Genomic DNA, 23,159 nt, shown 5'->3' with positions numbered 1-23,159 from the left:
CATTGTCTCTTTCCACAGATGTAGTTAATTTGGTTGCTGTGTATTCCATCTGGTGAGGTCCACAGGTATAGTCGCCATATATTTTGTTGAAAAAAGGTATTTGCAATGAAGAAGTCGTTGGTCTTGAAAAACTCTATCGTGTGATCTCCAGCATCATTTCTACCACCAAGACCATATTTTCCACCTACCAATCCTTCTTTTCCAACTTTCGAATTCTAATCACCAATAATTATCAGTGTATCTTGATTTCCCATTCCATCAATTTCAGGCTGCAGAAGTTGGTAAAAATCTTCAATTTCTTCATCGTTGGCCTTAAGGTTTGGTGTGTAATATGAATAATATTCGTATTAACTAGTCGTCCTCCTCATAGGCATATGGATATTATACTATCACTGACAGCGTTGTACTTCAGGATAGATCTTGAAATGTTCTTTTTGACAATGAATGCAACACCACTCCTCTTCAAGTTGTCATTCCCAGCATAGTAGACCATATGATTGTCTGGTTCAAAACGGCCAATATCAGTCCATTTCAGCTCACTAATGCCTAGGATATCAATGTTTATGCGTTTCATTTCACTTTTGATGATTTCCAATTTTCCTAAATTCATACTTTGTACATTCCAGGTTCCAATTATTAATGGATGTTTGCAGCAGTTTCTTCACATTTTGAGTCCTGCCGCATTGGAAATGAAGGTCCCGAAAGCTTGACTCCATCAAGTCATTAATGTTGATTCTACTTTTTGGAAGCAGCTCTTCCCCAGTCGTCTTCTGAGTGACTTCCAACCTGAAGAACTCTTCTTTCCGTGCTGTAAGAGACAATGTTCCATTGCTATTCATAAGGTTTTCACTGACCAATTTTTTCAGAAGCAGACTGCTGGGTCCTTCTTCCTAGTCTGGAAGCTCAGCTGAGACCTGCTCACCAAGGGTGACCCTGCTGGTATTTGAAATACCAGTGGCAAAGCTTCCAGTATACAGCAACATGCAAGCCACTGCAGTAGGACAACCTGACAGATGCATGGTGGTGTATATTCATACATTAATGTACAAGTGTTGTGAATATATACATATTGTATATGTATATATATGTGTGTGTATGTATGTATATTGTTTAGTCATGCAATTAGGGATTACAATAAGAGTTGAAAGTAGAATTAGTGATTACAATGAGAATAATTTGGGTACATAAAGGTAAAGAGATACCCTCAGAATCTCAGAAGGGCGAATCTTCCTCCTCAGATATAAAGATTGGTGCCATCAGCTCACTATTCATCTGAGACTTACATTTTCTGGTTTCCACTATCTTTTCATTCTGCATCCTTTACCTGAGTGTCTTAGCCGTTTCTTTGACTTCTTCTTTATTTTATTTTATCCTGAGCTGTAGGCCCATAACTCTAACTGCCTACTGGTGTTGAATATTAGTGTTCTATAGACACCTCAAATTGTTCTGTATAGTATTTTTATTCTATATAGACACCTCAAATTGAGCAGATCCAAAAGCAGACAGCTACAGTGGGTCGATGATTAGATAGCTTTGATTCTTAGCAGGTGGGCTGTGTTGTAATTGTGCCCAATTAAAAAACTGGAAGGCAGTGTTTCTCAAACTGTCAGTACCCATGGGCTAACCTCTTCATGGGCACAGGTAAAACAACAATGGTTTTTGTATAATTTTTAAAGGCTTGTCACAAGATTAAAAATAAAACACTTTAAATTCATATTAATAGTACTCATATCAGAAAGAGGGATGATATTGTTTCAGACTTTAACAGGTTATTACAAAGGAGCTTTTTGTCTCAGTTTCAACTGAGGCCCCCAGACTGTAGTGCCTGTACTTCCCCATCCCTAGGTGAGGTGTTGGACTATTCATGAAGCTGTCTATCAAATCCAAAGGGAGCTTTGGTGGTGCAACAGTTAAGTGCTCAGCCACTAACTGAAAGGTTGGCAATTCAAACCCACAAAGGGAAGTCCTGGTGATCTGCTCCCGTAAAGGATGTTGCAGGTAGCCACAAGACGGTCACTGCCAAGCACCAGGTGGAAGGCCCCACAAAGACCGTGATGTTCCGCAGCAAAGCTTCAATCCCATGTCACATCTCCTGAGATGCTGGGAGGGTGTCATGAGTCACTTGCTATATTCTGATAAAATATTGAAGTTGGGAATCATTTACTTATATTTTTAAACCAGGTAGGTCTAAAATAATAAAGGTGAATTTCAAGTTAATAAAAAAGGAAAAGGGTTCTTAAACCTCTTTCTAGGGTAACAGTGTTATTAATCATATACATGTACCAGTCTTAGAAGAAGCACAACCCTGAATGATCCTTAGAGGCCGAGATTGCAAGACGTTGGGTTGCTTACTTTGGACACGCCGGCAGGAGAGCCCAATCACTGGAAAAGGTCATCATGTTTGGTAAAGTAGAGGGTCAGTGAAAAAGAGGAAGACCCTTAACGAGATGGATTAACACATGGCCACAACAATCCACTCAAGCGTACCAAATGTCATGAAGGCACAGGACTGGGCAAGGTTTCATTCTGCTGTACATAAGGTCACCATGAGTCATAGCCAACGTGATGGCAACCAAGAACAGCAGCATACAGGCACACGTATATGATGAACATATTAGTGGTTTATTAAAAATAAAATAAGTAGTTTTCCCCTATTTAAATATTTATAAATTTGCCAAACCTTACAAAGGGGGCTTTCCCTCACAGTTATCATTTCTCCACAAACTGCTTAAACGAATCCATTTTGCATTGTCTTCTCTCCTTTTTTTTTTTTTTTTTTTTTTTTGAGGTCTTAGTTACATAAAGATCAGTATTACTGAATTTAGTGATTGGGAATATTTTGGGTACATTGCTTTTTTCTGCATCTTTCCTCTTTCGTCCCCTTTGTGGCTCTCATATTTTTGTGTATCTGTTCTATTGTGACGAGATGAATGCCTGATTGTTCTCCCATAAGAGAAATGACACGTTAATGAGTTTGCTGAATATAAAAGTGTGCCCAAAGAACTGTTCTTTCTGTGGGGTTTAGGGAGTCAGAAAGGGCTCTCCCTGTCAGGTACAGGGAAACATTCTGTTTCTGGTTTCAGGAGAGAGAGACTAGCTTTGCATTTGCAGTTCCTTGGAATCTGTAAGAAGCCATTCTGCATGGCTATAGGAAGGCCATCCGATGAGGCTGCAGTTGAAAATACACTCTTTGAAACAGGAGGAGAAAATGGAAAAAAAAAAAAATGGAATGTGTGGTTAATTGCCTCCATGAACAACTTCCCCCTTTGGCATGACACCAGAAGAACTGAAGGTTGCCTGGCTACCATCTGAACATTTTGATCAAAGATTCTATAGAAGAATTCTGATCAAAAAGGGAAAAATGCAGAACAGAATTTCAAATTCTCATGGACTCCAGACTTTCTAGAGCCTTGGAGGCTGGACAAACCCCTGAAACTATTGCCCTGAGATAATCTTTAAACTTTAAACCAAACATTTCACCTGGAGTCTTCTTAAAGCTAAACAATAAAAAAAAAAAAAAAAAACTTTAAAAAGCTAAACAATAGTTTAGTTTAACTAGCAAAAAAAGTCTGCCTTGAGCATTATACTCTTTTAAGAACTATTTGTATGAGATCAGATTGACAACAGCAACTGAAATGATTAGACAGGAAGCTTAGGGGGCAGTGGGTTTATGTTAATGGGGGAGGAACAACTTGGAAAAGGGGGGCGTGAGAATGGCTGCACAACCTGACAAATGTAATCAATGTCACTGGATTGTACACGTAGAAACTGTTGAATTGTATATTTTGCTGTGTGTATTCTCAACAACAACAAAAAATAAATAAATAAATTTTTAAAAAAGGGAAAGGAAATGCCCTCCTTGGGCAGAATTCCTGATACACCGTGACGATGGAGCAGTTACACACGTAATGGCACAAAACTTGAGGAAGAATTGACAGGCAAGTGTGTAGCTAAGAAAGCTCACCCTTATTTGAGGACAGATTTTGTTAATAAACTGAGACATAAAGGTTTATCTTCCCCTTCCAAAATAAAAAATAGCTGCAATGGCAATAAGATGCCCTTGGTAAGCTCGGCTTGCACGGAAGGGTGGCCACCACACCGCATCTTTTACGCTGGTTGATACCTACGCTTCAAGTCTTCAAGATCTTAAGCAACATACACTTAACAGCCTGACAAGTCAAAGGGAGAAATAATTTCTTTCTTCACAGCAGATGGGAATAAGGAACGTGAGCGTCGTGCACAACGAAACAGTATCCGTACGTCTGGCATTTTATCACCCTGCAGGACTATAAAATCAGAAGATTCCTCAGCTGTACCTCTCCTCGTGAAACATGCTGGCTGGGGCTCAGGGTCCCCGTGGGGACAGATACAGACCACGCTTTCAGGCAGGTGAAGTCATACATCGGCGGGCATCCCAGCGTCAGCAGGCACTGCAGCCCATGTCAACAAGTTGCAGCTGTGCTATGTATGCTACAGGACAGCAGGAGAAGGAGCCCTGGTGGTGCAATGGTTAAGGCTCAACCGTAAATGAAAAGTCAGTGATTCGAACCCACCCAGTGGCTCTGCAGAAGAAAGACCTGGCAACCTGCTCCTGTAAATACTACATCCTAGGAAATTCTATGGGGCAGTTCTACTCTGTCATATGGAGTCGCTATGAGTCAGAATTGACTTCATGGCACCGAACACACACATACACACACACACACACAGGAGGGTGGAAGAACGCCAGCAAAGAGAGAATTATTAGGGATCAGCTTATTACCAACTCTGTAACTCAGAGAGGAAGCCCTGGCGGTACAGTGGTTAAGCACTGGACTGCCAAGCAAAAGGTCAGCTGTTCCAACTCACCAGCTGCTCCTTGGGAGAAAGACGTGGCCGCCTGCTTCCGTAAAGACGACAGCCTTGGAAACACTGTGGGGCAGTTCTACTCTGTCACATGGGGTCGCTATGAATCCAAATCAACTCAGTGGCAACCAGCTGCTTTTGGATAATTCATGGGCCTCACTGAGAGCAGGTTTCACTTTCTCTACATACAGGAGGAGAGGTGTGGCTATCCACTCACAAAAATTAGCCGATAAAAACCGTATGGATCCTAACAGAATATTGTCCCATATAGTGCTGGAAGACGAGCCCCCGAGGCTGGAAGGCACTCAGAATACATGTGGCTGCAACAATGTGTTCTGTAGGGTGATCTGGGCCCACCTGATCATGGCTCACCTGTGATGTTCACACCTGAAGCTGCTGGAGCCCCAGACCCAGCCACTCTCTGTTGCATGAGCCCTTGTCCCACTCTCCTTCAAGCCTCCCCGAACAGGGTCTGCCCCAGCCCCTGAAGCCCCCAGGGAGCCCAGAAGAACACCTCTGTCCTGAGTGTTTTCCTGGACTTACCTGACATACCTGCACCTTTCGGGTATGACTGCTGCCCCTAGCTAGCTTGGTCGCCTCTCTTCTTTTCACCTCTTCCTGCGTCAAGGGAAACCTTGGTGGTGCAGTGGTTAAGAGCTCAGCTGCTAACCAAAAGTAATCAGTTCAAACGCACCAGCAGCTCCTTGGAAGCCCTATGGGACAGTTCTACTCTGTCCTATAGGGTCGCTATGAGTCAGAATTCACTCGACGGCAACAGTTTTGTTTTTATTTTTGGTTTTTACCTGCATCAAGAAGAAGTGGTTTCCCCAACCGTCCTCCAATTTGAGCTTCCCTTACGTGAAATTTTAAGATTTCTCCTCCAGGCCCGACTTCCTAGCCTGTTATCTTGCTAAAGAGGGCAAGAGTGGCTCAGTGGTAAAATTCTTCCCTCCCGTGGAGGAGACCCGGGGTTCCCTTCCCAGCCGGTGCACCTCACTTACGGCCACTGGCCATCTGTCAGTGGAGGCTGAGAGGTTGCTCTGATGCTGAACAGGTTTCAGAGGAGCTTCCAGGCTAAGCTGGACTTAGAAGAAAGGGCTGGCCATCTACTTATGAAAATCAGCCAGTGAAAACCCTGTAGATCACAAATGGACAACGGCAACAGAAAAGGTTAGATGAGAAGTTTGGGGGCAGCGAGTGTAAGTCAGTGGTGGCGGAACAACTTGGAGAAGGATGGCGAGAATGTTGGCGCAACTCGGAGAACGTAATCCCCATCACTGAGTCGTACACGCAGAAATGGTTGAAATGATACATGACTGTATATTTTCAGCAAAAAAAAAAACCCTATGGATCAAAACAGTTTGGTCCCATGGTAGACGGGGTGGCCATGAGTTGGTGTCAACTTATTGGCAACTGACAATAACAACATCTCGCTAAAAAGGAGATGAGTCATCTCCCTCTTCCCCTGGGACAATGGAAGAAGGTTTTAAGGGGAACATTTAAATACCTTGTTTTAATATTTGTTTTGCAAAAAAATCCTCTCTAAACAGGCCCGAGGTGTGTAACTTAAACCCAGGCTCCTAATCAGTGCGGCCAGGTAGTAACGCGAGTACCAGGTGGCTTCCTCACCCAGCCAACTAGTCAACAAGCTGCTGAGTTTTCACCGACCCTTGGGACCCCGAGCAGGCTCAACCCCCATCACTAAGTTGCCCAGGGTCTAGAAAAAGAAACAGACACTTGTAAAAAATAAAAAACAATAAATTTGTTATCTGTCTCATCCTTCTAAGATGTGCAGATGGCTAATTCTGTCAGGGTGGCGGGGAGTCCAGGCGCCCTTCTAGGTGTCGAGAGAAGCCAGCTCAGCTCTGCAGCTTACAAAGCAATTCCCCTGCCAGATTGCTGACTCAGTTTATTGAATTTAAATCTCTCAACGAGGCACCTCCTAAGCCTGAATCCTAGGAGGGGCAGGGATGGCAGAATATTTTATCATGCCTTGCATCTGGATTGCACAGACGTACAGACAGACACACAGCACCATTCTACCCGGGATGCTCTTCGTTGTTTACGTCAGCATAAAAGGAACGTGGGACGACATTAGGAAGTGCTCACATGGGTTCTCCACAGGCTGGGGAGTCTGGCATGTTGCTCCTTTTGGAATCTCTAGTACCCCCTGGCCTTGACCTTGTATGACATTCAACACTCTCATACTTATTGTCTGTCTCCATGAGGACATGGTCTCTGTTGCCTTATTCACTGCTTTATATCCCCATAGGAACCCTGGTGGCACAATGGCTAAGCACTCGGCTGCTAACAGAAAGGTTGGCTGTTCAAACCCGCCCAGTGGCTCCAGGGCAGAAAGACCCGGCGATCTGCTGCCCTAAAGATTACACCCTAGAAAACCCTACGGGGCAGCTCTGCTCTGTCACATGGGGTCGCCAGGGGTCAAAAGTCAACTCGTATGTACACTGACCGCTCAGCCGTAAACGTGTGTCAAATGCGTGAGGAATGAACACAACTTTTAAGGATGACAATTTGAAAACATGTACCAGAAGTTCTTAGTTTTACTTAGCAACCTATCCTGAGGAAATAATAATGAATGTTCTTTTGCAGTTAGGTACAGGGATGTTTAAGACAATGTGGTTTATACCAGAGGAAATCAGACACAAGTGAAATGTCCCACGAGAGAACCTACCTAAGTAAATTATGGTACCTTTTTACAAAGAGCTCCGAGTTGTTGCTGTCGCTGGGTGTTGTTCCTTTGTGCTGTCAAATCGATCCCGACTCATGGGACCCCATGTGACAGAGTAGAACCGCTCTGTAGGGGTTTCTAGGCTGCAATCTTTACAGAAGCAGATCACACAGAGCCTCTGGGTGGGTTCAAAGTGCCAACTTTTTAGTTAACCGCTGAGCAATTAACCTTTATGCCACTTTTAGGGCTACTAGGCAGCCATTAAAAATGACAGTTGTTTTCCTGGATGACCAGCCTGGGCCCAAAATATCTATTATCATGTGTTCTTATAAAAGAGCGGCAGAGGGAGATTTTACTATGAGACCAGGAGAAGCCAGTGATGATGACAGAAGAAGCAGGAACTGAAGTGGTGTTCTTTGACAATGAGGGAAGGGGCCACAAGCCAGGGAATGCAGGCTGAAACCTAGAAGCTGAAAAGGCAAGGAAATGCACTCACCGTCAGAGCTTCCAGAAGAAACCAGTCAACACCATGACTTCAGACCAGTAAGACTGATTGTGGACTTCTAACCTCCAGAATTGTAAGAATAAAATTGTGTTGTCAAAAAAAAAAAAAAGGCAACTGTGATAATAAGATTATCACATTTTGGTAAACTTGTGCTTGCCACATATGTACATATATGTAAATGTACACAGAGAGAGACTGGAAGGATGGGCACTAATAGGTTAACTGTGGTAATGTCCAAGTGGAAGGATTTCAGCCCACTCTGAGTATCTTATTTTTATTTGCCTTTATTCCCTCAGTGCTCTAAAATAGGCATTTTGTTGTTGTTGTTGTTAGAAGATTAAAGCAAAAATGAGAAAAATAGACGCAGATGCCCCAGAAACTGGTTAACTGACCTCAAACTTGTAAATTTGTCCCCAGACAGCCATTTGAAGCAAGACATTTTCAGTTTCCTGTGGGAAAATTATGGCCAACTGCTTGTCTGAGGTCCTTATGATAGGGTTTACACTGTCTATCCTTCTTCTAAAGAGCCCTGGTAGTGCAACAGTTAAGAGCTTGGCTGCTAACTGAAAGCTTGGGGGTTCAAATCCATTCAGCGGCTCCATGGGAGAAAAACCTGGCAATCTGCTCCATAAAGATGCAAGCTAGAAACCCTATGGGGCATTCTACTCTGTCAAATGGGGTTGCCATCAGGTTAAATCAACTGGACGGCACCTAACAATGCACCAACACAATCTCAGGAGATAAACAGCCAAAAATTAGACCCGTTGCCGTTGAGTTGATTCCAACTCATAGCGACCCTACAGAGGGAGAGAAAGAGAAGAAAGGAAAGGAGGGAGGGAGGGAAAAAAGGAAGAAAGAAGAAAAGAAAACCCTGTTGAGTACAGTTCTTGTCTGACACACGTGGGGTCACCATGAATCAGAAGCCACTTGACAGCAAGGCATTTGGTTTTTTATTTGGACCCGGCCCTGTTGCAGGTCTTAATAGCTACACCCACTGGGTTGGGCTATTGGGCAGACCTGTGGCCAGAACATGTAGCTCACTCCTCCTGAGGCATCTCAGGGTAGATGGGCACCTGCAGCCCCTACCAACTCCCTGAAGATCTGAAGCAGGTCCAGGCATTTGGTGCAGGGACTGCAGGCTACATAGAGTGTCTCCCAGAGCCACAGACATCAATTACCAGACTGTTGTTTGTGTGTGGGAGGGGTGTGGGAGGAAGGATGAAGGACGATGATAAGGATGTTTCCTTCGAAGGGGAAGCGCTTGCCTCAGGTACCACCGCAGACGAGAGAGTGTCGTGCCTGGCCCCTGAAAGTCGAGCTTAAATCTCACCTAGGCATCCACCATTGCTATAATCTCCCAGCTCTAATTTATCTACGTATTTCACCTTTCTGTAACCTCAATGAATTACAACTTAGGAATTCATTTTTTAAAGCCGTTTTGAGTCCATATCGTCTCATAGGAAAGCACTTTCACTCATCTTTTTCGAAAAGATTCATTTTTAGAAAATCAGATTAGTGATAAAACTCCTAATGAAACGATTGCTTCTGTAGGTTATAGAAACACCCTTACGAATCCCAGAATATACCTATACCTTAGGTAATATTTATCATCACCGTTGTTGTGTGCCTTGGAACTGATTCCGACTCATGGTGACCCATGTAACAGAGTAGAACTGTCCCACAGTGTCCCCAACGCTGTAATCTTTGCAAGAGCAGATTGCCAGGTCTTTCTCCCTCGAAGTCCCTGAGTGGGTTGCCACCTCCAACCTTTTGGTTAGCAGCCAAGCGCTTAACTGTGGCACCATCAGGCCCTCTTTTTACCATAGTCACCTTTCCAAAATTTCTGATGATCTGGCTTTAACCCCCAAAACAGTGCAATACAATTAAAAAGGAACCATTTATAGCTACAAATTGCCTTCATCTGAGGTTGATCAAGGCACTCCATGGATGAAAACTTATGCGGATTCACTGTAATTTCCCTGTTACTCATTCCTATAAAACTAAACGCTTTAAATTCTATAGTTGTCTTTTGTTTTTTAACTAAATAGTGAAACGGGTGTCACACAAAATTTACCTAAGAATTTATTCTTTTCATACTCAGCTTCCAATTTGATGACCCTTTCAGCCTGGATCCTTGTACCATTGTCTTGATGGAGGCTGACTTCAGGAAAACCAGTGCAAAGAAAACGTGGTGAACGCCTTAGATATGGATTACATGTCTTTTTAATAAACAACGAGTAACTCCCCTAACTTGGAGCCCTGATGGCGCAGTGCTTAAGAGATCAGCTGCCAACCAAAAAGTTGGTAGTTTGAATCCACTAGCCGCTCCTTGGAAACCCTGTGGGTCAGTTCTATCTGTCCTATAGGGTTGCTACGAGTCAGAATCAACTCAACAGCAACGGGTTTAGTTGGTTTGTTTTAGTCCTCTACAGTAAGAGATTCACCAACCTAGTAATCTGGATTGAATTGTATGCCCCCAAAATATGTGTTTCGTAAATCCTAACTCCTAACCCCCGTACAAGGATGCCTAGTGGTAATGTGTCTAAGTGTTCGGCTGCAAACTCACAGGTTGGCAGCTTGAAACTACCCAGTGGCTCAGCAGGAGACAGACCTGGTGATCTTCCCCTGTGAAAACACAGCTCTGGAAATGCTACGGGACAGTTCTACTCTGTCATACAGGCTGCGAAGCCTTGAAATCAACTCAGTGGCAATGGTGGATCGAGTCCATTTGAACAGGGTTTTCTTTGTTATGTTTGTTGTCTCAAAAGCCAATCACTTTCACGATAGGAAAAGATCAGACTAGGCACATAAGCAAGGACACACTGGGAAGAGAGACGCCACATGAGGATCTCCAGGAACAAAGGCACAGACGCTGAGGAGAGACAAGGACCTTCCCCAGTGCCAACAGAGAAAGAGAGCCTCCGCTAGAGCCAGCATCCCAAATTCAGACTGCTAGTCTCCTAAACTGTGAGAAAATAAGTTTCTGTTTGTTAAAGCCACCCACTTGCTTAGTTTCTTGTCCAAGAAACTAAGACACCTAGTATGATTATTTTTTCCTCCTACTTCTATCTAAAAATTTCCAAGAAATGAAAAAGTGATGCATCCCAGTTGCTTACAACTATTGTTGTTGTTAGGTGTTGTCGAGTCAGTTCCGACTCATAGTGGCCCCACGTACAACAGAAGACTTGATGGCAATGGGTCCTGTGCCATCCTCACAATCGTTGTTATGCTTGAGCCCATTGTTGCAGCCCTGCATCAGTCCATCTCGCTGAGGGTCTTCCTCTTTTTCCCTTACAATTATATCCATGTTATTATCCCAAAACATCATAGTATTACCCCAAAACAACTTGAAACTCAAAAAATGGAATATAATCAATGATTTTATTTCAAAGTACTCTCTTCCAAGAACCCAATTGAACCTGAACTTGGAGGAAGGGATGGTTTGTTTTGTTTTTACCTTTTCCTTTTTTCTCTTCTTGGCTATTTAACGGGACTAATTGCCAACTAGATCATTCACATCTGAAAGCACTTCATTAAGAGTATAAAATAATAATGGCTCATTAGTCCAGGGAAAATGCAGGGAAGAAACATCAAATCCTATAACGCCATGACGAATGTAGGTAGTTGAGCTTGAACGTGTTTATCAGATTCCTGAATACAGGCTGACACTCTCAGAGGCTTATTTTAAGATGGAGAAATTTTTGCTTATCCTAATTCCTCTTAGAAAAAGAGCTGTGTTTGTTAAATAAAACGGGATGAACTGGGAATGGGCTGCAGTACAACCTCGCCCTGTAAAGTTCCCTACCCCATTTTTAATAAAATCAACTAGAATTGTAGGAGGAAAAAAAAGAAAACACCATTGAAACCTGTCCAGGTTTAGCTCTTCATAACTCAGAGAAGCACATTCTTTCAATGTCGTATTTTCAGGGTCAAAAAAAATCCCAACTCTCAGAAAAAAAGGTTTTTGCTATCACCCAATGATGAATTCTGAAGAAAAGCTTAAGTATAAATGGGTGTTGATTTAACCAGGATCAGCCTGCCCACATAGCCACTGTCTCTGAGTTGCTGCTAGAACTGAACAAAGCTGGAGGAAAATGGCCCAAGTCCCCAGAAAGCAGTAATCCTCACTCTGTCCAGATTGCCCTGGTGTGAAAACACTCCGTCCTTCCTCCAAGGCCAGTCGTTGGCTCTGCTCTGACACAGACAAGCTACGGCTGAGGGGCACCTTCTCATTTCTAGCCTCTTTTTACCTCTATCCGAAGCATCTCTCTACAGTAAAAAAAAAAAAAAACGGCCAAAGTTCTGCCTTACGCCGCTCAGAATCTGTCTCCTTTGGTCTCAGCATTTGGGGCTGGAGATACTATTTGTGGAATGAGGCTGAGGAAATGAGCCAAAATGGATTTCGGGCTTGCCAGAGCTTACGATCTTAATGCAAATTTGACAATTAGCAGCGCCTCAGCCGTGAAAGCTGAAAGCAAATTCGCAGATCAGATGGTGAGAGAAGCTGGTCGGGGGGAAAAGCTCTTCCGTGTTACTGCTGCTACCCTGTCAGCTCCTGACCTCGGGAACACACCTGGGTCCGCTCAGACAGGCCCAGAAAAAAAATCTCCTTTTTAATGCAAAGTAGAAATACAAAGTGGTTAAAAAAAGCTGGAACAAGATAATTCACATATGGAATAAGAAACAGACTGTCATAAGCTTGGAAACCTGCTCAGGATAAAGATAACCTACAAAGACTAAAGGAGCCCTGGTGGCCCAACGCTGCTACCTGAAAGGTTGGCAGTTCGAACCCACGCAGCAGCTGTGTGGGAGAAAGACCTGGCAATCTGCTCCCGTAAAGATCACAGCGTAGGAAACCCTATGGGGCAGCTCTACTCTGTCACAGGGAGTTGCGATGAGTCGGAGTCAACTCGAAGGCACCCAGCAACAACAACAGAGACTAAACAACTCTAGCATGCCCTTGAGAACTCAAAATTGATGTCGTTGTGTGCTATCGAGGTGATTCTGACTCATAGCAACCCCATGTGGCAGAGTAGAACTGCCCTCATAGGCTATGGTCTTCATGGAAGCAGATCGCCAGGTCTTTCTCCTGTGGAGCCACTGGTGGATTCGAACCACGAACCTTTCACTCAGCAGCCTGGTTGTGCCACCAGGGCTCCTCCAGAATACAGAGCAGTTGCTCTTTGTAGTCAGGCATTTTGTTGTTTGTTGAGATGTTTGAAGCTGGCAGAAAACAGGCACCTTAAACACAAGGGGGCAGTTACCCCCCACCCACACCAGAACATTGCCATCTTTTGTTCTTGTTTCCCTACGTTGGTATTTTTTAGAGAGAAGGAGAAATCGTTGCTGTGGGTGCGCGTGTGAACGAGTTCACCAGTCCCATCACAAAGCCTGTAGTGACGTGCGAATCTGAAGGAAAGACTTCAAGCTCTAAGGACTTCACATACAAAATGGAGCCCTGGTGGCGACGTGGTTGAGAGCTCGGCTGCTAACCAAAAGGTCAGCTGTTCAAGTCCACCAGCCACTCCTTGGAAACCCTATGGGGCAGTTCCAGTCTGTCAGAATCGAGTTGACGGCAGTGGGTTTGGTTTTGGTTGCATACAAAAGCAGAATTACTTGTCCTTTGTAGGTTTTTCCACAAAATCTTCCTTCCTATTTCTTTTGTGAATCTCTGTGTACGATGGAAACTTTGTGACCATCTCCAGCACCGATAACCACCATCCATCCCAACCTGTTAATCCGTATTCATCACAGCCTGCCTGAGAGTAAAGCCCCTGCTTCCTTCAAACGCTCCTCGTCACAACTCTTCCTTTTAATGCTTCCATCAAAACACACCATTCCCCTATCAAAAAAATTTTTTTTCCTCTGTGAAACATCCGTTCAGCACATGTTTTAGTTTGGATTTCCCCCGAAGCAGACCTGGGAAAAACAGAGCGTATGGAGTGTGTTTGGAAGTGAGTCCAGGGAGCAGGGTCTGGTGAAGTGACATTAACTAGCCGTCTAACTAACCGACTAACCAGCCGCTGTTGAGTCAGTTCCAGCTCTTGGTGACCCCATGTGCGTCAGAGTAGGGCTGCTGTTGAGTCACTTCCAGCTCTTGGTGACCCCTGTGTGTCAGAGTAGGGCCGCTGTTGAGTCAGTTCCAGCTCTTGGTGATCCCATGTATGTCAGAGTAGGGCCGCTGTTGAGTTAGTTCCAGCTCTTGGTGACCCCATGTGTGTCAGAGTAGGGCCGCTGTTGAGTCAATTCCAGCTCTTGGTGACCCCATGTGCGTCAGAGTAGGGCCGCTGTTGAGTCAGTTCCAGCTCTTGGTGGCCCCATGTGTATCAGAGTAGGGCCACTGTTGAGTCAATTCCAGCTCTTGGTGACCCCATGTGCGTCAGAGTAGGGCTGCTGTTGAGTCACTTCCAGCTCTTGGTGACGCCATGTGCGTCAGAGTAGGGCCGCTGTTGAGTCAATTCCAGCTCTTGGTGACCCCATGTGTGTCAGAGTAGGGCCGCTGTTGAGTCAGTTCCAGCTCTTGGTGACCCCTGTGTGTCAGAGTAGGGCCGCTGTTGAGTCAATTCCAGCTCTTGGTAGCCCCATGTGCGTCAGAGTAGGGCCGCTGTTGAGTCAGTTCCAGCTCTTGGTGACCCCATGTGTGTCAGAGTAGGGCTGCTGTTGAGTCAGTTCCAGCTCTTGGTGGCCCCCTGTATGTCAGAGTAGGGCCGCTGTTGAGTCAATTCCAGCTCTTGGTGACCCCATGTGCGTCAGAGTAGGGCCGCTGTTGAGTCAGTTCCAGCTCTTGGTGGCCCCATGTGTGTCAGAGGAGGGCCGCTGTTGAGTCAGTTCCAGCTCTTGGTGGCCCCATGTGTGTCAGAGTAGGACTATGCTCCAGGGGGCTTTTAATGGCTGGTTTTTCCAAAGTAGATCAGCAGGCCTTTCTTCTGAGGCACCTCTGAGTGGACTCGAACCTCCAACTTTTCAGGTAACAGCCTAACACATCAACTGTTATACACCACCAGGTACTCCAGAGAGAGACTATTGTTATTGTTAGTTGCTGAGCCGATTCCAATTCATAGCGACCCCATGTGTTACAGGGTAGAACTGCCCCACAGAATTTTCTTGGCTGTAATCTTAGCAGAAGCAGATCGCCAGGACTTTTCTACATTTTACCTCTGGATGGGTTCAAACCACCAACCATCAGATTAACAATCGAGTGCAAACCATTTGTGCCACCTGGGGACATTTGAGGAAACCCTGGTGGCGTAGTGGTTAAGTGCTATGGCTGCTAACCATAGGGTCGGCAGTTCAAATCCACCAGGTGCTCTTTGGAAACCCTATGGGGCAGATCTACTGTGTCCTCTAGGGTCACTATGAGTCGGAATCGACTCGACTGCAACAGGTTTAGGGACATTTGAAGTGAGACTTACTGTTATTAGTTGCCATCAAGTCAATTCTGACTCATGGTGACTCCATGTGTGCAGAGCAGAAGTGCTCTGTGGGGTTTTCAAGAACATGACCTTTTGGAAGCAGATCACCTGGGGATGGGCTTGAACCTACCAACCTTTCCTCGAGTAGTTGAGTGCTTAACTGTTTGTGTCTCCCACAGACTCCGAAGGGTGGAAAGCAAGCAAAAGGAGGGCTAATGAGCTGTTGCTGCTGTGAACATCTCAGGTTCTGGGAACCTTCTGTAACTCTACATTTCACATCCCAGAACTATCCCACCAAGGGACAAGGAAGTCATGGTATTTATCTGTCAACTCCTACCCCTCATTGTTTGAACGTTACTTCTGGAACCCTTCCTGACTCCTTGGAGCCCCAGCCTGCACCGTGGGCAGGAGTACAGCCACTGAAAACCCTATGGAGCACAGCTGTACTCTAACATGTGGATCACTGTGAGTGCAAATCAATACAGCAACAAAATGGTTAACATGTTAGGGTCCTAACCAAAAGGCTGGAGATTGGAGTCCACCCAGAGGAACCTAAAGAAAGGCCTGGTGGTCTATTTCAGAAAAACCAGCCATTGCACACCCTGTGGAGCACAGTTCTCCTGTGACACCCACAGGGTCACTGTCAGTCGGAATTGATTCAATGGCAACTGGTTAGTCAGTCCGTGTGCCTTCCCCAGATTCAAACGCTCAGCCACGTACACAGTAGGCTCTTAACTGAACGCATATTCAAATATAATCTCCCCTTCTATAAAAAAAAAAAAAAAAATTTATACTCTAACCTAATTACAACTTTGTCTCCCTTTTTTCAGATGTAACCTTTAACCCAATCATTCATTTACACATCTTTTCATCTGCGAAAAAAGCTTCCCGTCTTCGTTCTTCGAACACGCGTTTAGAACCCAGTTACCTCAGTGCTCGGCTCTCTATATGCTGTCAAGGCAACTTGCTTCCAGTGACCAAGAGCTCCAGCTCACAGCCCCAGCTTTTGACTCTCAGACCAAGAGACTAGAATATCTTTCTCAGCGATGAAGCTGTATCAAGGGGTTGTGTCAGAAGTGTAAAAAGTCGTGTAATTATTTCAGATTCCCGTGATTACTGTCTGGAGCCCTTGTGGTGTAGTGGTTAAGAGCTCAGCTGCTAACCAAAACATCAGCAGTTCAAACCCACCACCTGCTCCTTGGAAACCCTATGAGGCAGTTCAACTCTGTCCTATAGGGTCACTATGAGTTGGAATCAACTCCACGGCAATGGGTATGATTACTACCTACATCTTCTATTTACATAAGTAAAAGTGAAATGTGTTCCTTTATCTTTTAGCCTCTGACTCAGTAAGCAAACGTGAAGACAGCGAAGGTTATTGTAGCAAACCCTGTTGGTTTTGTATTTAAACCCCAATTGCTGCTTTGTGAAAGAGCTTTTAGTGAAGTTCACGCAGAACTAGACAAAAAAAAAGGTATGTGCAAAAGGTGTCTTTACCACCCAGAAATCCATTTTATTTTCCATGTCGTTGTTGCTCTTAGCTGCTGTTGAGTCGACTCCAACTCACGGCGACCCCATGTACAACAGAACAGAACTCTTCCGGGCCCTGTGCCATCTTCTCAGTCACCGGTGTGCTCAAGTCCGTTGTCGCGGCCACTGTGTTTTTTGAGTGCCTTCCGACCTCTCGTCTTCCGGCACCATATCAGCTAATGATCCATTGTAGTCCACGGGGTTTTCATGGGGCAATTTTTAGAAGCAGATGGCCAGGCCTTTCTTCCTACTTAGTTTAGAAGCTCTGCTGAAACCCGCCCACCATGGGTGACCTGGCATCACAGCAACACGCCAGCTACCACAGGCTAACACTGGCAGGCGGGTGGTGGATTTCCGTATTAGATATTACTTATTGACTTTACTTTTTTCCAGCCACATTGTCCTCTTATTATAACCCAGGATGGTTTATCAACCTTAGTTTTGGAGACTGTATAACTTCCTCAGTTTTCAAAAGATCTACCCATGTGACAGCGACTTTTTCAACGTAACCATTCTATCTAAGACTGCTGATGCTGCAAGCATGGGTGTTAGGAATTTGCAGACATCGTTTCTCAAACTCTAGCATATCCCTGGCGGTGCAGCAGTTAAACCATCAGCTGCCGATCAAAAGGTTGGCAGTTCCCATCCACAGCAGAAGGACCTGACAGTCTGTTTCAGGAAAGCCTTGGATACCCTATGGAGCAGTACTGCTCTGTCCTGTAGGGTCACTATTTGTCGGAATCAACTCCACAGCAGTGGGTTTGGTTTTGGAGCATAGCCAACATACAATGTATGAGACTTTCTTGAAAGTCGGAGCCATCACCTTCAGGCTATTGAGGCAGTGTGCCATAGTGTCTCGTGTCTGGCTCATATTTGCAATGTGCCTGCTTTTGAATTGCTGATGATGAAAAAGACATTATCCTTAGGTAGGCCTCAGAGACGCTCCTTTAATCTATGTAGTAAAACTCAATCTCATGTGAAGGTTTTATGAGAACCACAAACCAAAGCCAAACCCATTGCCACTGAGTTGATTGTGACTCATAGTGACTGCACGTGACAGCGTAGAATCACTGCGCAGGGTTTCCAAGGCTGTAAACTTTTATGGAAGCCGATCGCCAGCTCTTTCTCCCGTGGAGCGGCTGGTGGGTTCAAGCCGCCACACTTTTAGAAACCAGTGGAGCACTTAACCACTCCACTACCTGGGCTCCTTATGGAAACCACATGCAGTGCAAAGTGGTACACAGAATTACCAAACCAAAAAACCAAACCCATTGCCGTCGAGTCTATTCCGATTCATAGTGACCTTAAAGGACAGAGTTGAACTGTCCCTTAGGGTTTCCTAGGCTGTAATCTTTACAGCAGCGGATCACCAGGTCTTTCTCCCACAGAGCAGCTGGTGGGTTTGAACCACCAACCTTTTGGCTAACAGCCAAGCTCTTGACCACTGTGCCAGCAGGGCTCCTTACAAATAGCCCAGGAAAAATCAGAGGAACCCCTCGTGCAGAGAAGATACACCCAGGCTTTTTAAAATGGCAAGGGTGACTCTAAAAGCTTGCTGGGGAAAGAGGAACAAAGCAGAATCATGCAGCAAATATCAACCACCGTATACGTTCTGGTTATTTTAATGGTCCCTGCTGTCCCCCCAAAAGAAAAGCAAGAAACGGGTGATTTTCGTCCCAACAGAAAATAATCGTCCTAGAATACGAATGGCTGAAGGGTGTTTATTTCTTCTTTCACCAATCGTCACAGGGCTCCCAGAGGTCAGACGAATATAATCAGCCTCCTTTCATCCTAAACACGATTCGGAGCCAAGGCTGAGATATGATCCTATTAAAATCAGGTTAAAAAAAAAAGAATTTTATTGCGCCTGTGATCTCATTTATTAATTGCTGACTGCCTTTTAAAACCTTCAGTGGAAGACAGAGAGACCTTCAAACCCTTTCTCGGAGAATCACAGCTTTCCTTGGAGGGTTCCAGATGGGCTGTATTTAAGTGTTAAAAGTCGAAGTACTTGAACCACCTAGAGCTGAAAAGTATTTTACCCAGTTTTATTCCACAATTACCACTGAGTAGTTCTTCAATCCTGGCCAAACTGAGCATCAGTTTAAATTAGATTTACCCCTGGGACCCTTGACAATCACAATAAACACAGGATACTAGGGAGCTTAGGAAATGGGTCTATTAAATGACAATTAAAGCTGTCAGCCTTCCAGGGCTCATTTTCCGTTAATTTGGTCCCTGGTAGACAGTCTTGTCTGGCTGTGATAAACAGAGGCTTACTCAGAGCACGAGCTGAGATCCACACTTGCTGTCCGAAGGCCCTGTGACAGCGTATGCCTCACGTTCACCTGAAGGTACGGTAAAACCTACGAGAGCCAGAACCTGTGTCAGGTGGAAACCTGTCAGAGAAGGAAAACACAGTATTTTCCACAAAAACAAGCAATAGAAAAGTGGTAAGACTTCACCCTGTCAAAGGTGGAAAACTTGTGACACCCAGAGAAACAAGGCAGTCCTGTTGGGTTCCAGCTGTCACAGGTTTCACCACGGTGGCTTTAACCGATCCTCTGAATAAAAAAAAAAAAATTTTTTTTTTTTATTCGTGACCTCAAAATCACCTGGGGTGGGGGGTGAAGGGGAGTCACTGCTTAGGGGGCACTGAGCTTCTGCTAAGGGATGGGAGAATCTAGAAACGGATAGTTTTGTGGGTTGAAAAACATGATGAACATATTAATGGCACTGAATTGTACAGGTAAAAAAGTTTGAGATGGCAAATGGTTTGTTTTATAGAAATAGAAATCAAATATAAATGAAATAATAAAAATACAGATACCAATATAAATAATAAAAATACCATATATTTATGCAAATAACACTTGTGCTCTAAGTTTTTTTGCCAACCATGCCCTCCCCCGTGAGGTATAGTCCTAAGCAAAATGTAAAAATAACTAGCATAGTGCACTTATGGAAATTTTTATGTATTTAACCACAATATTTTTAAAAGCCACTTTCTATGTAACTGCTGAAGAGCCCAAGTGCCCTAAAGTGCACCTTCTGGAGAAGCCAGCAGTGCAGCCCTGGTGTCTCTGCCTTGTCCTTTTTCCTGAGAAGTCTCATGAAGTCCCCATGGGACCAAGTACCAACGCTCTGGCCCAGTGCTTTACAGTTAGAATGTGCTGACAACTGGCAGTTGAAAATCTTAGATTGCTAGAACTGCTTGATACAGTATGTCCACTTCCAGGGATTTATCCTGAAGAAACAACCTGATATTTGCACCAAAATCTATGAACAAGAGTGTTTGCTGCAGCACTGTGGTGGTTAGTTGCCGTTGAGTCAGCTCCAGCTTGTGGTGACCCCATGAGCGGTACAACAAAACCTCACTCGGTCCTGCACCATCTTCATGATGGTTCGTGTGCTCCAGTCCATCCCTGTGGCCACTGTGTATTTTGAGTGCCTTCCAGCAGCTTCTCAGGAGAAAGACCTGGCAATCTGCTCCTGTCAAGTCTATAGTCTAAGAAACCCTATACGGCAATTCTACTGTGTCACAGCGTTGCATCTTTTCACCATACTCATTCAATCTCTATGCGGAACAAATAATCCAAGAAACTGGACTTTATAAAAAGAACAGGGTATCAGGATTGGAGGAGACACATTAACAACCTGAGATATGCAGATGACGCAAACCTGCTTGCTGAAACTGAAGAGGACTTGAAGCACTTACTGATGAAGATCAAAGACCACAGCCTTCAGTATGGATTACACCTCAGCATGAAACAAAAATCCTCACAACTGAAGCAACATCATGATAAACGGAGAAAAGATCGAGGTGGTCAAGGATTTCATTTCGCTTGGGTCCACAATCAACAGCCATGGAAGCAGCAGTCAAGAAATCAAAAGACACACTGCATTGGGCAAATTTGCTGCAAAGGACCTCTTTAAAGTGTTGAAAAGCAAAGACGTCACTTTGAGAATTGTTTATCTGACCCAAGGCATGGTGTTTTCAATCACTTTATATGCACTGGAAAGCTGGACTATGAATAAGGAAGATCAAGAAAGAATCGATGCCTTTGAATTATGGTTTTGGCAAAGAATATTGAATATATCGTGACTGCCAGAAGAACGAACAAATCCGTCTTGGAAAAAGTACAGCCAGAGTGCTCATTAAAAGTAAGAATGGCAAGACTTCACCTCACATACTTTGGACATGTTTTCAGGAGGTATCAGTCCTTGGAGAAGGACATCATGCTTGGTAAAGTAGAGGGTCAATGCAAAATAGGAAGGCCCTCAATGAGGTGGATTGACACAGTGGCTGCGACAATGGCCCAAGCACAACAATGATTGTGAGGATGGAGCAGGACCGGACAGTGTTTCGTCCTGTTGCACAAGGGATCGCGATGAGTCAAAACCGACTCAACAACACCTAACGGCAACAGCAACTCAGTCACATGGCGTCACTAGGAGTCAGGAGTGACTCGATAGCACCCAGCAACAACTTTGTAGCATTTCATATTTTAAAATTGGATCCTCTTGAATATTACACTTTCAATCATAAAAGGGATTATAATGGGAATTTCAGGCTCCACATAAACTCAGTAGTTAAGACTTATATGGTATAAAATCCCTTGTTTGAATATATTTTAAATCTGTGTGTGTTAGTTTATTGGTTATGTTTCATTATGCAAACATATTCATGCTTATTACAGAAAAATGTGGGAAATGAGAAAAAGTGTACAGAAGACAAAATGCATCCATGTTCCCAGTGTGTGGAAACAGCGTTTAAAACGTTCGACTGTGCTTCCTTCCCATTGGAGTAATATTAGCTTACTTTTCTGTTTGTTTTGTGGCATTATGTTACAGTGGGAATGCAGTTTTGCATTCTTTTTTCACTTTCCATGTTTATTTTAAAATGTCACAATAGCTGCTTTGTTGTTGTTTGGTGCCATCACGTTGGTTCCGACTTACGGAGACCCCAGGTACAGCGCAGAACTTCCCCATAGGGTTTACTAGGCTGTGATGTCTACAGAAGCAGATCATCAGGTCTTTCTCTCATTTCACTTAGCAGCCGAGCACTGAACCCTTGTGCCACCAGGGCTCTTTGTCACAATAATGCTACCCAAAAAATCCTGCAATGGGGCCACACTCTACCATAGTTCACCCGTTTTCTCATTTATCACTTTACTTGCTAACCAGTTAAAACCAGTTTCCATTAAGTCCATTCTGACTCACAGCAAGTAGAACTGTGCTCCATAGGGTCTTCAGCGACTGCCTTCTGAAGTAGATCGCTAGGCCTTTCTTCTGAGACGCTTCTCGGTGGGCTCGAACCTCCAACCTTGCAGTTACCAGCAGAGTATATTAACTGTTTTCACCACCCAGGGACTCCTGCTAAGAAGACTTTAAAAGCTTGCCTACTCTTTCCAGGTTTCTTAATGCTCTCAAATCTTGAGATTAAATTGGAAGCCTTCACCACATCTAGATGGTAAGTTTTCCTAGGTAAATGCACTCAAAGCCAGTTCTGCAATGGAGAAAGGCCTGGGTGTGTGCTGTAGGGACCCAGGCTGTGAAGGTCCCCAGCAGAAATGTGGGGGCAGGGGCAGGGTCTGCAATAGCCGTAAGAGCCTTCCCACAAGTCCCCTTCGGTGGCTGTTTAGGGGACTGGGCTGCTGTGCTCCCAAGACCTACCGTCTGCTCACCAGCTGCCTTGGGCATCTTTGGAAGCCCTGCGGTAATGCCCATGAGATCACAGAAACTGTCTTCTCACAGAGCCCCAGGAGAGCTCATTCCTACCATCAGAAAGAGACCATGGCTCTACTCCCTCACTTCTCTCTTCACTCAAGAACACAACTGTGGGTTGAATCGTGTCCCTCCAAAGTATGTGCTGAGGTGCTAACCCCAGTACCTATAAATATGACCCTGTTTGCAAGCAGAATTTTTGTTTGTTTTTTGTTTCTTTCTCTCTCTATTGATTAGGTAATATCAGAAAAAAAGGAGAGCCTGAGTGGTGCAAACGATTAAGTGCTCAGCTACTAACTGAAACGCTGACAGTTTGAATCCACCCAGTGGTGCCTCAGAAGAAAGGTCTGATGACCTGCTTCCAGAAATCAGCCACTGAAAGCCCTAGGAGCACAGTTCTACCCTGACACACATGGGGTCGCCCTGCATTGGAGCTGACGCGACAGCAACA

The sequence above is a fragment of the Loxodonta africana genome, chromosome 17, assembly GCF_030014295.1.
Source record: "Loxodonta africana isolate mLoxAfr1 chromosome 17, mLoxAfr1.hap2, whole genome shotgun sequence".
In the NCBI taxonomy this organism is placed as follows: Eukaryota; Metazoa; Chordata; class Mammalia; order Proboscidea; family Elephantidae; genus Loxodonta; species Loxodonta africana.
This window is presented reverse-complemented; position numbering follows the sequence as displayed.